Below are 12,477 nucleotides of genomic sequence, written 5' to 3' on the forward strand. Positions count from 1 at the left end.
AAGCTACAAAGCCCACTTGGGAGTTCAAAAATGGGTGTTTGGACATCTTTTACGCACACATTGAGGGGCTGGCTTTTGGGTTAGCGCAACCCGACAGAGCAAGGGCAAAGCAGACGCGGAGCAGCTCTTTGCCTGTGCCAGGGAAAGCAGCAGGCGGCAAAGCGGAGAGCTGCTGGGGCAGAGCATCTGCACAGCAAAATGACAGTGACCTGGGTGCCTCCCTCACCCGGGCCACAGCTCAGGACAAACAGACTCGCTGCTGCTTCTGCTACAGCCTCCAAGGTGGCAGTTTTGGTAGGGGCAGCCCTCCCAGCCAGGCCCAGCGAGACCCCTGCCCCTGCCTGCCTCTCGTTGCACAGGAGCAGCCACTCTGCTATCCCCCTGATCCCCACGCCAGCCCTGCTCCTCCTGCCTCCTCTTTGGGACCGTCCCTGGCCTCTCTTTTTTGTGGCAGCCTTGCAAAGCCCTCAGCGCCTCTGCTTGGCACCATATATTTGCACGAAACAGCTAAAGGCGCGGACATGAAATGTCTGTAGGAGCGGGGGCGGGGGCTCTGCAGGTCCGTGTGGGATGTAGATAATCTTGCAGGGATGCAAAGTTTGAAGGGGAAGGTCATCAAAGAAAATGTTTTAAATGACTTAACTAGTATGTTGTCTATCTACCCATACCACCATTCTTCAATTTTCTCTGCAGAATAAGGAGTCTGTATCCATTGTATGAGAGGCTGCAAATATAAGCAATATTCTGGGAGTTGCCACTATTTTTCAGCTTAATTAAAAACAGTCCTTGAAATCTCTGAAGTCTGTTTACAGTATTGCAATGAGTTTAACCTGGTCTTTTCAAAATTTGCCTCAGACTTAAAATCTGACTTCAAGATCTCTTCAGCATTTCTGGTTTACCTCTTAGAGATGAATTCTGTGAGGTGCCACATTCCCTCCCTTCCTACACCATTACCATCAGTGAGACTGGGCTCGAAATGCACAAGAGCAGATAAATGAAGTATCAGCCAGTGATGCTACACATCAGGTGTGTCAGGTAAGGAGGTGAAAAGAGAGAGGAAATCAGAAGTTTTTCATACATGTTACAAGGCGCTTTTCAAGCTCATCATAAAGGGAAAAAGGGTCAGTGAAAAAGACAGGAGATTTTCTTACAGTTTTACAGATTCGTATTTACTTGATAAGCTAGGTAGAGTCTTGCTAAAACATTAAAGACATTTTTGCACTCAGTGTTCACATAATGATGTGGAAACAGATGCCAAAAAGAGTCTCAAAGGAGGAAAAAGAAACAGTGAACTAGGAAACCAGGCTCCTGTTAGGGCAGATAATTAGAATATCTGAAGAGTGACAAAATTCCAGTGCCAAAACAGCTCCATTTCACATCATGGAGGAGGTGCCAGGAAGACGAATATAACAAAGACCCCAGAAAATTGCTAGTTTCTGTTAAAATTGTTGCAAAGGGCCCATACACTATGAAATTTGCTTCACAAGCATACTCTCTTGCTAGTCTTTTACCCATTTATTCAGTTTGTGCCTTCACTACTACAGTATCTGTCCTTTAAAAATTTGCAAGTAGCCATTGTCTACCACAGGGATTTACACCACCTCGAGCACGTGAAGTTTTAGGTGCACCAGAACTAAACCACACACAAGAACCAGACCCAGACCAGCACCAGAGCTGGCTGTAGATGGGGGGGGTCAGCACTGCTGCAACCTGCCTGAGATCCACTCGTACAAGTCGGCTATATTTTGCACGAGGAGACCTGGGAGTACAATAATCATCAGGACTTATTTTCCCTTCAGGGCAGGAGAAGCCTGCTAGTGCAGATACTCTTCTTTACACTTGGTTGTTTAAGGGAAGGGGGAGGAGGAGGCATCTGGCAGCAAGGAGCAGAAAAGCAGGAAAGAAGAGGGGATGTGTTTTGCTCTGCTCCATCAAGTAGCCCTGCCCTGGTCCATTTGTTGTGCAATTTAAAACTGCCTGTCAGCAACGTTATTTATGGCAAGGCACGGGCTGAGTCTCAGAATCAGGAAGCCAAATCCAGCTTCCCTGATGTCATTCTCCACCCAGGCTATTAGGTTTTTAGCCTTATTTCTTAAGAAAATTATTCCTACATTATTTTTGCAGCCTGTTTGTATGACGATCTCTGTGTCTTCTGTCACTCTTTTCTTAAGAAATTTGCAATGCAATTCACCAGTTTCAATCAGATTTGGCAGAAGGGTACAGGACTCAAAGTTGTTCAGTTCCCAAACGTTTGATTGAACCATTTGTCCGTGTAGAGAAACAAGAGCCAGAGGAGCATCTGTTCCTCAAGGGAATGCAGACAGAGCTCAGCCTTTGTTCGGTCTGAACGTGGCCACCCGACCCATCCCCACGTGCACGTTAGCTGCCCGGCTGGCATGCAGGCACGTCCCAGCCAGCCACAGCTTGTCCTGCCGAGAAGATTTAGGGGCACTGAAGGATACTGGAGGGGGTTATCCGTATTGCAGTGGTGGGAAGTATGGGGGACGTGAGAGGAACTGAAGGCATGGGGCTGAACGGCATGTTCATGAAGACACAAAGAAGAAATGGGACGATTCACCAAGAGGCATAGAGGCTATGGGGTGCAAGTCTGCGGTAAGCCACTTCCAGCCCTTACAGAGGACCTTAGCCATTGCAGGGCTCTTCGGCTCAGCGCAACCTTGCACACATCTAGCTGAAGTCTGAGAGAAGTGGCAATACATCGAGAGCAGAACTGAGCACACTTCATGACATTCTGTGTATTTCTTGGCATAGACAAAGCGTTGGAGATAAACCAGATGATGCATAAATTCACAGATCGTAGTTTAAGAAGTTTAAAGAAATAGGGCTTTTGACTTTATAAATAAAAGACTCGAAGGAACCTTAAGGGTGGAAATAGAAATAGGAAGGGTCCAGAGACATGTCGATAGCAGAGATGATTGCATTCCTAATAATAAACCAAGGGGCTCTGATTTAATCTATGGAATGACCAGACACAAAAGGAATTCAAGTGGAATTCTCTGCCTGCAGAGCAGTGGATAGAGCATGCAGGAAAAACAGCGAAGGAAGAAAAAGGTGTGGTATGCAAGTATGGGCTAAAAAGTATTGTGGAATTTATCTAGAGACTCAGAGAGGGGCACACTTAATTAGAAAGGACTCCTAGTTTCCTTCTGTCCCAAAATGTCTCTCATTCGCTATTAGCAGCTCAGCGGGGGTGGTATGATACAATTACTCATTAGGTAAAGGAATTTCAAACCTTCGCCCTAAGAGGAGGCTAAACTTGTCACTCAAACTCAATCTTGCATCTTTTCATGAGCCTGAGCAATACTTAACCAAGGATCACAGAGCCAGACTTTATTTTTGTTTTGTTGTGAGTGCTCAGGCTTTGAAACGGAGAGTTTGCTCCTGGTCATATGTGCTGTGCTATACTGCAGCTGTCCTGCAAACACCATTCTCCTGCCTGCTACATGAGGCTGACACAGGCTAGTCTTATCTGCCTAAGCTCATTTCCCTCATGAAATGCATCAGCTACAGCCTCTCCTTTTCTAACAAAATCATTAGCTGTGAGTGTAATAACCATATTTTATATTCTGGGCAGCGGGGAAGATGCACACAATGAGGTTACATAGCTTCGTGGTCATGTCTGCACGAATGATTAATCTTTGGTATCGTCATACTGTTGTTGCTGTAGTTTTTGTGGTCTAAGGGTACAAGAAAGGTACTATTTTTTATTAGATTGAATGACTTTTAATTGGAAAAATGGGCAAAGCTTTTAGATTTGTGTCCTTTTTTTTTCAACTATGGCAGCTAGGCTAATAAAAGGTATTTCTTCCCTCTATAAATCTTGCTTTTCTGATTAAATCTCTACAAACTAAATACTTCACTGACTTACAGCACATTCAACATTATCTTCGTGTGTCACTATTTGCAATAACTAACACATAAAAATATCAAGTTAATGTACATCAAAGGCATTTAGAATAAAATCTTCAAATTAAACAGGAACATATGTAGCTCACATATCTTTATTTGAATAAAGAATATGGAAAAACTAACAAAGTATACTATTTCAGCTGATCTGTTTTCCTCAGAAAACTTTGCTGAGTAAGACACTGAAATGTTAAACTTTGTTTCTCTTTCCATTTCTGTTGCTTAAGGAATTTTCTACAATACTGTTGAGTGTGTGCGTGTGTTGGGAAAATAACAGCGCTTTAACATTTTTTTGTAAGTCACTTTTTGATTCTCTTTTGTTATGCCAGAGATTTAATGTTTCTTTTGACATCATAGCGGCTGTTTTTGCAAGGACTGCTTGGGACAGCAGCAAAGCAATCTGCTCGCTTCCGTCCGCATGTACAGAACAAAAAGCTAATAGACACTGAGTGGTTTTCACATATGTTTGGTGGATAACAAGGAACTAGCAAAATCCCACAAAATTCTCAGAAAGAGACTGAAAAAAAAGGAAGCAAAGTTATCCAGAAATAATACCATTTAGTTTGTGACCAAACTGAAGAGCAGCATCTCAGGTTTCTGCATCTCAGGTTTCTTTGGGAGGCCACTGCTTGGGATCAGGTGCTCCGAAGGGATGTGCCCTGCAGGCCAAGTTTTCTTCCCAAGGCTCATCTGTGGGACTGCCTTTGCTTTCCTCAGTGGAAATATCACCCAACCCATCCAAGGACTGAACTTACCACCTCTGATTTTTCAAGGATCCTTTAGTGGGCAGGAGGGCTATTTCCCCTAAGAAAGTGAGTTATCTGTCAGCAAGTGAGCCACCCCTCTGCAAACACCTGCCTTTTCATAGCAGGGCTACTTTTGTGCAACCCTATGGTTTCAGACGATTTCCACAGAAATCTCAGCAGGAGATTCCCCAGACAGTGGACTGATAATGTTCTCTGCTCAATAGATTGAAATCCAAGCCTGAGCCTGGAAAATAGGTACTTTCCATCTCTAAATACTTCCTTTTGTACAACTGGTTACAGAGGCATTAGGATTAAACTCCCTTATGACTTCCCTGCGAGGTTGCTCTAGTTAAAGAGATATACACTGGAAAAATGGAAAAGCAGATTTTGCTTTTTGGAAAAGCAGCTCAAAAGTTTTCAGCCAAGATATGTTACCTCTATGATCCAAACATATAGAAAGAAAGCACACTTAGAAAATATGATGAAGAAAGCAGTGAAGCAGGTGGCCTTAAACTTGGAGTTATGGGAAATGTGACAATGAGCAGAAATACCTTTATTTCTGGCACGTTAGTGTAAGTTTTCCTGTCCTGACTAACCTGGAAGAAGCTAAAATTAAGTACAACTTGGGTATGCTAAGCAGTTATTACTGTATTATGGCCAATACTCCAGACAAAGCAGAGCAGATCAGGGCTCTGCAAATACTCTGGGTAGCTTGAAGAAGAGCTAACAAGAAACTAGACAATCCAGTGAAGGCCTCTATTTCTTGAGTTTAGGCTTGGTACCCTATCAGACAGGAAGAGGCATTTACTTTTAATAGGCACTTACTGGTGGGCTAAATTCCTCTAGTCCTTACTCAGATTTGTTGTGCTTTGTGTTTTGCTGTGTAGGATTAAATAAAAATACGATGGAACAAAATAGACCAAATGCTTTAGAAGAATAGAAAACATCTACCTTATTGCGATCATGTCAGCAATATGCAGCCATTGCAGTGTGCTAGCATCAACATGAAAGCATTTAGAGGCAGGACGGTGAAGAAAACACTTTGTTCAATGGAAGAAACCAGAAGAACTAGGCAAGGAGGATATGTTTACCTATATAATAGCATTTGGTCAAAATTCCTTATACCTTGTGAAGACAGACTGCTCCTTCACGGGTGGGAGCATAGCACAGTCTCTCACCCAATGGGTAATACGGCTATTGCAGCCCAATACCATTCAATACCATACTGCCACCTCGACTCAATGCGTTTTGTAAGGGCTACAAAAGGTAGGAGATCTCACAAGCACTTCTCCCAACCCCAGGATTTCTCCAGGGAAGTCTTCCTCCCCAGGCAGTCCTGTCTTTGCCGTACAGACACGATCAGCACAGCTTCCTTTGGCTTGGAGGGATTAGCTGCAGCTCTCGGTGTGAATCATCCTGCCAGTGAAACTGCAAGATGATTTATATAGAACATTTGAGGAAAACTTTTGATTGGCGAGCCTAAGAGGATATCTTGCAAAATCTGCACTGGCAAGCACAGCCACATAACTAACTAGATTCCTAATATAATTGCCTCCAGTTGCATACGCAAATATGGTTTTCGTATAATCACAAAATGGGAGCTGTCTGTCAGTAAATCTCTTTAATTTTGCCATCAGTTTCTTGGCTACTTGGAACACAATGAATAATAAATGGAAGAGCAAGACCTTAGAGGACCCAGTCGAAAAGTAAGAAACAGAAAAATTATATGCTAAGGATTTAGACTTGGTATTTCTGGCAAATGTCCACATTTAAGTGGACTTTTCACATGATATGGATAAATGTTGTGAGATGTTGACAAAATTTAATTTTTCTGTTTTCTGCATGACATGAAAAAATCCTTTCTGTTTTTGCAGTAAGTCCAAACACCAAGGCTTATGCTTAGCAAATGCTATTTAATTGCAAGCAAACATTACAAACATAAGTTGAGTAAAGTTTACATGGGGTTTTTTTTGTGCAAACAGCAAGTGCTTTAAGTGCACATAATAGAGTGAATGCAACTGCTCGGCTGCTCCCACTTGGAAGACTGTTGATATACATTTCTCTTTAATATTGGCCAGTGTTGAAATAAATAGATTATAAGGTTTTATTCTCTAAACTGCTCCCTGCTCTGGCAACAGTTATAAGTCAAGATGCATGAAGGATAAGTGAGCAGTTTATATGACTATCCCAGTCCTAACTAATGTTTGCTGGATTGCCAGAAGAGCATCCTTCTGATGGGGTTGTACGTGTGAAGATTCTCCTGTTATTGAAGATAAAGTCATTGGTTGCTCATGGCCTTTGGGTACAAGTAAAAGCATTTTGTTGAAGAAGTTTCTGTCAAAATGTCTCTAAACTAATTTCTCTGAACAAAAAAGAAATATCACCTATTAGCTCTGAAGCTAGAACAGGAAGCAAGCTCTTCCTTTAGCTGAAGGGAATGGGAAGAGAACTTCCCCATACAAAATTTAAAGCAAGGAGCAAATAAATACAGTAGCTATCAGCAACTGTGGGTATAAAAGCATGAAACTTTTAAAAATTGAAATATTTTCTTTTTATGCCTGAACACTGAAAACATCTAAGAGAGTACTTCGTCTGAACATGTTCATACCTCTGAACATGCTGCAAAATGAACTACATTTCTTTCATTTCTAAAACCACTTCCGTTCTTCAAGAAAACTGGAAGTGGGGTTTGGACACAATCTGACAATTAAAACAACCACTATTTTCTAATGCTGCTATGTGTCACAGAGCATTACTTTTTATTATGATTTCTTTGGTAGCTGTTCCATTCTGAATTACATGTGAGTGTGTACACTTCTTCAGTGACAAAAAATCCTAAATCTGTTTGCATATGTGAGAACTGAAGCCTGACTTAGACACTACAATACTTGTCATGTGTAGCAAGAACAGAGGTTAGCTGTGGTTTCAATAGCGGTAAGTCCTTTGTTAATGCAATGACCTGTAATAAAAGTAGGGAGCCCCTACTACTTACTTACGTGATAGCATCTCTCGTTAATCCACTGTGCCCTTAGACATGCAGCTCTTTTACCATAAACATTTCAGGCAGATGGGGAATTGTATTCTATTTTTTTCTCATTAATGTTCCCATAAATTATGTGATGGATCTGATCTCCTCAAGGTCTCAAGTCATGGAAATTTACACCTGCAAGAAACCATTGCACTAAATGATTATACTACTAAAGGGAAAGTATAGATGCCATGAGATGGCAACGAAGGACTGTGGCAAAGATTATTAAATTATTTTATTGAAACACTGACATCTAAGTGCTCTATAGCTCCACAACATTAGACAGTCATTGGGGAGATGGGGTTCTTTTGTCCATTTGATGCTTCCACGTTCCTAACATGAGAAAATGTTTCAGTGACAGCATTAATCTTTTGGAGGTACGCAGGGTAAAATACAGGCTTTTCTCTTATGCCCCTGCACTCTGGGTGGCTTACAGAGCTCTCACCTAAACCCCAGATACATGGGACCTTGGGATCCTTGTCCTAGTTGCTTATCTTTATGGTTTCAGCAGTATATAGATAGCAGCTCTCAGCTGCAGTTTGTTGCCCCAGCTGGTGGCTGAAAGCAATGCCTAAACATCAGTCTCAGGCCTCTTCTCTTAGGTAAAGATTTGGTTGCATTTTTGTTTGTCGGGCTAAAGGTTCGGAGATGGAAACATTTTCCTGGGAGAGCTGAGAGGGAGAAACTGCTGCTGGGGAAGAGTTTTCACGAGTAAGTGCCCGGGTTTTTCAGTACTGTGGATGATCACTTAGAGAAGCTATGCACAGAAATATCTAAAGTTCAACTCCCTCTTGGAGCCATAGACAACACTTATTGGTTAGAGCTGGAAAGGAATCTGTCACGAAAAAGAAAACTAAACCCAAATGTGGTCAGTGGATGCCCTAGTGCTGACTTAGCTTCTTTACATGAGGCACTGTTGGATTAAGTGATTCATGTTATGAATGAAGGAAATGGCAAATAGCAACAGAATTTGAGTTCCCAGGTAATCAATCATAGTTTGTATGTAGTTGATAAATTTGCATTTACTTAATCTGAAAATATAAAGCCTGATTTTACCTCTTACTCAATTTTATATCCTTCTACCATGAGACTGACAGAAATCAAAAGTGCATCTTTGTTTCCTGATTATCTTCATTTCATCAGATTGCATTTAATGTCCCAGCTGAGACATAATTTGTCTGGTAAGTACTTTATATAGGATGAGCAATGCACATAGTTTGGCTACAGATATGATCATATTTCATGAGAATGAGAACATCACCTCAGACTCCACCTAACCAAGCCACAACAAAGCAACCGTCCTCTTGCAGAAAGCAAAACAACAAAGTTTTCTGAAAAAGACTCAATTTCATGTGTCCTGTTTTGTTCAGGCAGACTGAAGAAATATAGAATAAATGACAATTGTTCTATTTTCATTTTGGAAAGGTTCATCTGGTTTATCCTCTTCTGTATGGATATATGTACTTGCCCCCAATATTCCAGACAAAGCTTAATGGAATAATGATGCCACCTTCGCTATTAATAGAATGAGTTCAGGCTGATTAGTCAAGCTTAACCTACTTGTTTTGACAAGGTCTTCAAGTTTACTTCTGTTTAAACAAGAATAGAAAGCTTCTTGCTGATGTTTATTAAATATGAAATCGTATTTTTCTGTAATGGCAGTGAAATTAAATAAATAGTTCAAAGGTGCCAAACAAACATTTTAAAGTATACTTTCCAGAATAAGTGACCCTTGTCTGGTTTGTTTCCTTAGATGTAGTGAAAATACCCAACCCACGTAATAACAGGAGGCAATCCAGCGTCAAATTCTTCTGTTAGGGGGTGAGCAAGAAATATTATTTTATGCATTTATTAGGTAAAAGAATGGTTATTATTCACTTTTTAAAATGTCCTTTAATGGAAGGATCTGCATTTCTATCAGGAAACTATAAGTTGCAACCCTGTATAGTAAATCTTAATTAGATGTTGCTTGATCTTGAAGAAAAGAAACCTAAACTCTAAATGTGAGTCCAGGTCAGATGCACACAAGGCATTTAAGAATTCAAATCCCTTTTATCTACTGAATTAAATGTACTGGCCAGATACTTTGTTTTCCACCAGGTTTCCTAAGACCCTTTCTCCGCTATATCCTCCTCCTTCAGACAGTGGCAGCTAAGCAGACAATTAAGCCCTTAATGGAGGAATGTCACTGAGGCAGGAGAGGACAGGAGCCCTTTTATTTGGTAATGCAGAACAGTGGCCGGCAGAATGACGTTTCCCCTGCAGCTATGGCTCTTAAACTCAAACTGCAGATGAGTTCCTGTGCAGCTTCTACAGCTGTTCCTCGTCTCCCTTGGGCTCATCACCCAATTAGTGAAAGTTTTTGTGGCAAGTATCACAACGTGATACATCACGCCATGCTTCCCCGTGTGTGTTGTAGCCTGCATCTATGCACACATCCTAGGTGCCAGTCCCCTGGTTGTGTAGGCAGTGTAGGTTGGGCAGGCATGTCAGGGTTGAGTGGACAGGGGAGATGGCTGGCTGATGCACACCGGTGTCTAATGTCAATCTGGAAACAGCACAGCCTGGACCCAGAAACTGGAAGTGAAGACAGCTCTGATAACTTACATATTGCCCGAGCATCCTCGTCTGCAATGAAAACATTACTTACCAATCTGAAAAGATACATAGCTCTATAATGATCCAGTTCTCTTTCAACCACAGCTCTGAACTGTCAGACTGAAGCTTATCTGGCCTGACTTGTAACAACAACCAGCCTGGTGGGGTGGCACAGAGGAGCATGGGGGACTGGCTTTCAGGTCTGGTGGGATGGGGAGGAGGGCAGAGGAGGAGCTGTCTGTGCAGCCGACCACAGGGGACTCAGCTCCTGGGAGAAGCTTGCCAGAGGGAGTTTCTAACATCTGGTTTGAGAAACAGCTGTGATTTGCTGATCTACATAATTGAGATGCCTCTCTGGAATGAAGTGTCTCCAGAGGAAACTCAGCATCTGAGCAAACAAGACAACCAGGAAGGATGTGGTATTGAGACACATGGAAGTCGGGTCTCCGATCTCTTTGTCTGTGTGCTAAACATCTTTCTTGGGTATCTTGCTTCTTCACAGGAGATTTATAATGGGCAGTGTCAGTGCTGCAGCCTCCCGGGATCGCCATGTGGAAGTTAGTAGCTCATGACTAATCCTGTGTCTCTGCTCATGGTATTTGAGCTGACAGACACGCATCCATCTCCCTGTCAGTGCAGAGTTCTTGCCCAGGAAGTGTTTCCAGTCCTTTGTCCAGTCTCTGCCTTCAGACACCAAAATTTCCCTTTGGACTCTATTCCAGTCCAACAGTGCCAGGGTATTTCCTGCTAATTTTTTGCTACTTTGATCTCTTTGTGCTACTCCACACCATTCTGCTCTCTCCTCAGCTGCCAGCCCCTATGGCGATGGTCCAGCATTTCTCTCCACACTCCTATATCAAATGCTCAATTTCTCCTGTTAAGCCTTTTCTTGAAAAAGCCTGTTCCCCCTGGCCTCTAATCAATATCTATTTTTGATGAAACTCTGTGGGAAAGCTTTTTATATGTATTCCTGATAAATGGCTCTCTTGTCCCAAACGTTGCTTTGAGTAGTAAGGGGGAAAGGAGAGACAGAGGAGGCAGGGATCAGGAGAAAGGCAAGAAACAATAATAGAAATATTTTACATTCCCCCAAATGCATGAAATTGTGCCTATCATTTCACAATTAAAAGTGGGATTCAGCTGCCTTTCCCCAGAGCATTTTGAAATGACAGGCATAGTTTTTGCAGTTTGGAGAAAGCTAAGACATTTCTAAAATACATCATATAGCAAAGGCAGCCTTTGCTGGACTTTTTTACCAAGATAATTTCCTGTGGCAGCTAATTTCTTATTAAAAAGCAAACACATCACTTATAATTGTCTTGAGTGCATGCCTCTGACATAGATGAAAACTGTTTCTCAACTGTATGTGCCAAAGTTATAATTCTTCAGGAAAATGCAACAATTACAAATAATATAATTGAAAACAAATGCAAACAAGTCACAACTCACAAACAAGCAGGGGAAAAACATCCTTGCCTTATGAAAACAGGTTATTATCTTAGCCACAAGTAAATTTTCCAGGTGTCAGTCATCTCTCTCAAAGACACACAGCCCTGCTATCTGACCAGCTACCACATTTTACGCTCACGTGTACATACTTAGTGCTTCATGTTTTCTACTGCTTGCTTCCTCAGTCACACCTGCTAGCCATGAATGTGGTCTCCTCTGCTTGCCAGTGCACGAGGCTCAGCCAGACCTTGGGCTCCTGCTTGTGCTCTACATGGGGCCCCAACCCTTCAAGCGATTTGCGGTGACGCACCTTCAACTTCTGCTAGGGCCAGGGAAGGCAGCTCCCGAAGACAATCCTGGGTACATCAGTACTTGTTAACTCTGCGGTCAGACTTGTGCTTGAGCCCGAATATCGGATCGTCCACACTGCCTACATGAATCTCCAAGCTCTGGCTGATGTCCCAAGCAAGCTAGTAGGCTGACAACTAGAAAAGCCCAGGAACAAGGGAGGAACTGGCCCTTTCCTTCAGACAGTGTAGAAACCAGCGCTTTGAGGCACAGTTCAGCAAATTAAAGTCCAGATTTTGGTGTGGCAGAATAGATGTAACCAAAGGAGACTTAGACTCTGGAAAGGAAATTTGAGGTGGTTAGCACATCTGAAAATCAGGGCCTTTGTTATCATGCCTAACATTCCTAAATACCTTACTATTTAAATGGGGTTATTTAAAT

Source organism: Gymnogyps californianus, chromosome 2 (genome assembly GCF_018139145.2).
Source record: "Gymnogyps californianus isolate 813 chromosome 2, ASM1813914v2, whole genome shotgun sequence".
Classification (NCBI taxonomy): Eukaryota; Metazoa; Chordata; class Aves; order Accipitriformes; family Cathartidae; genus Gymnogyps; species Gymnogyps californianus.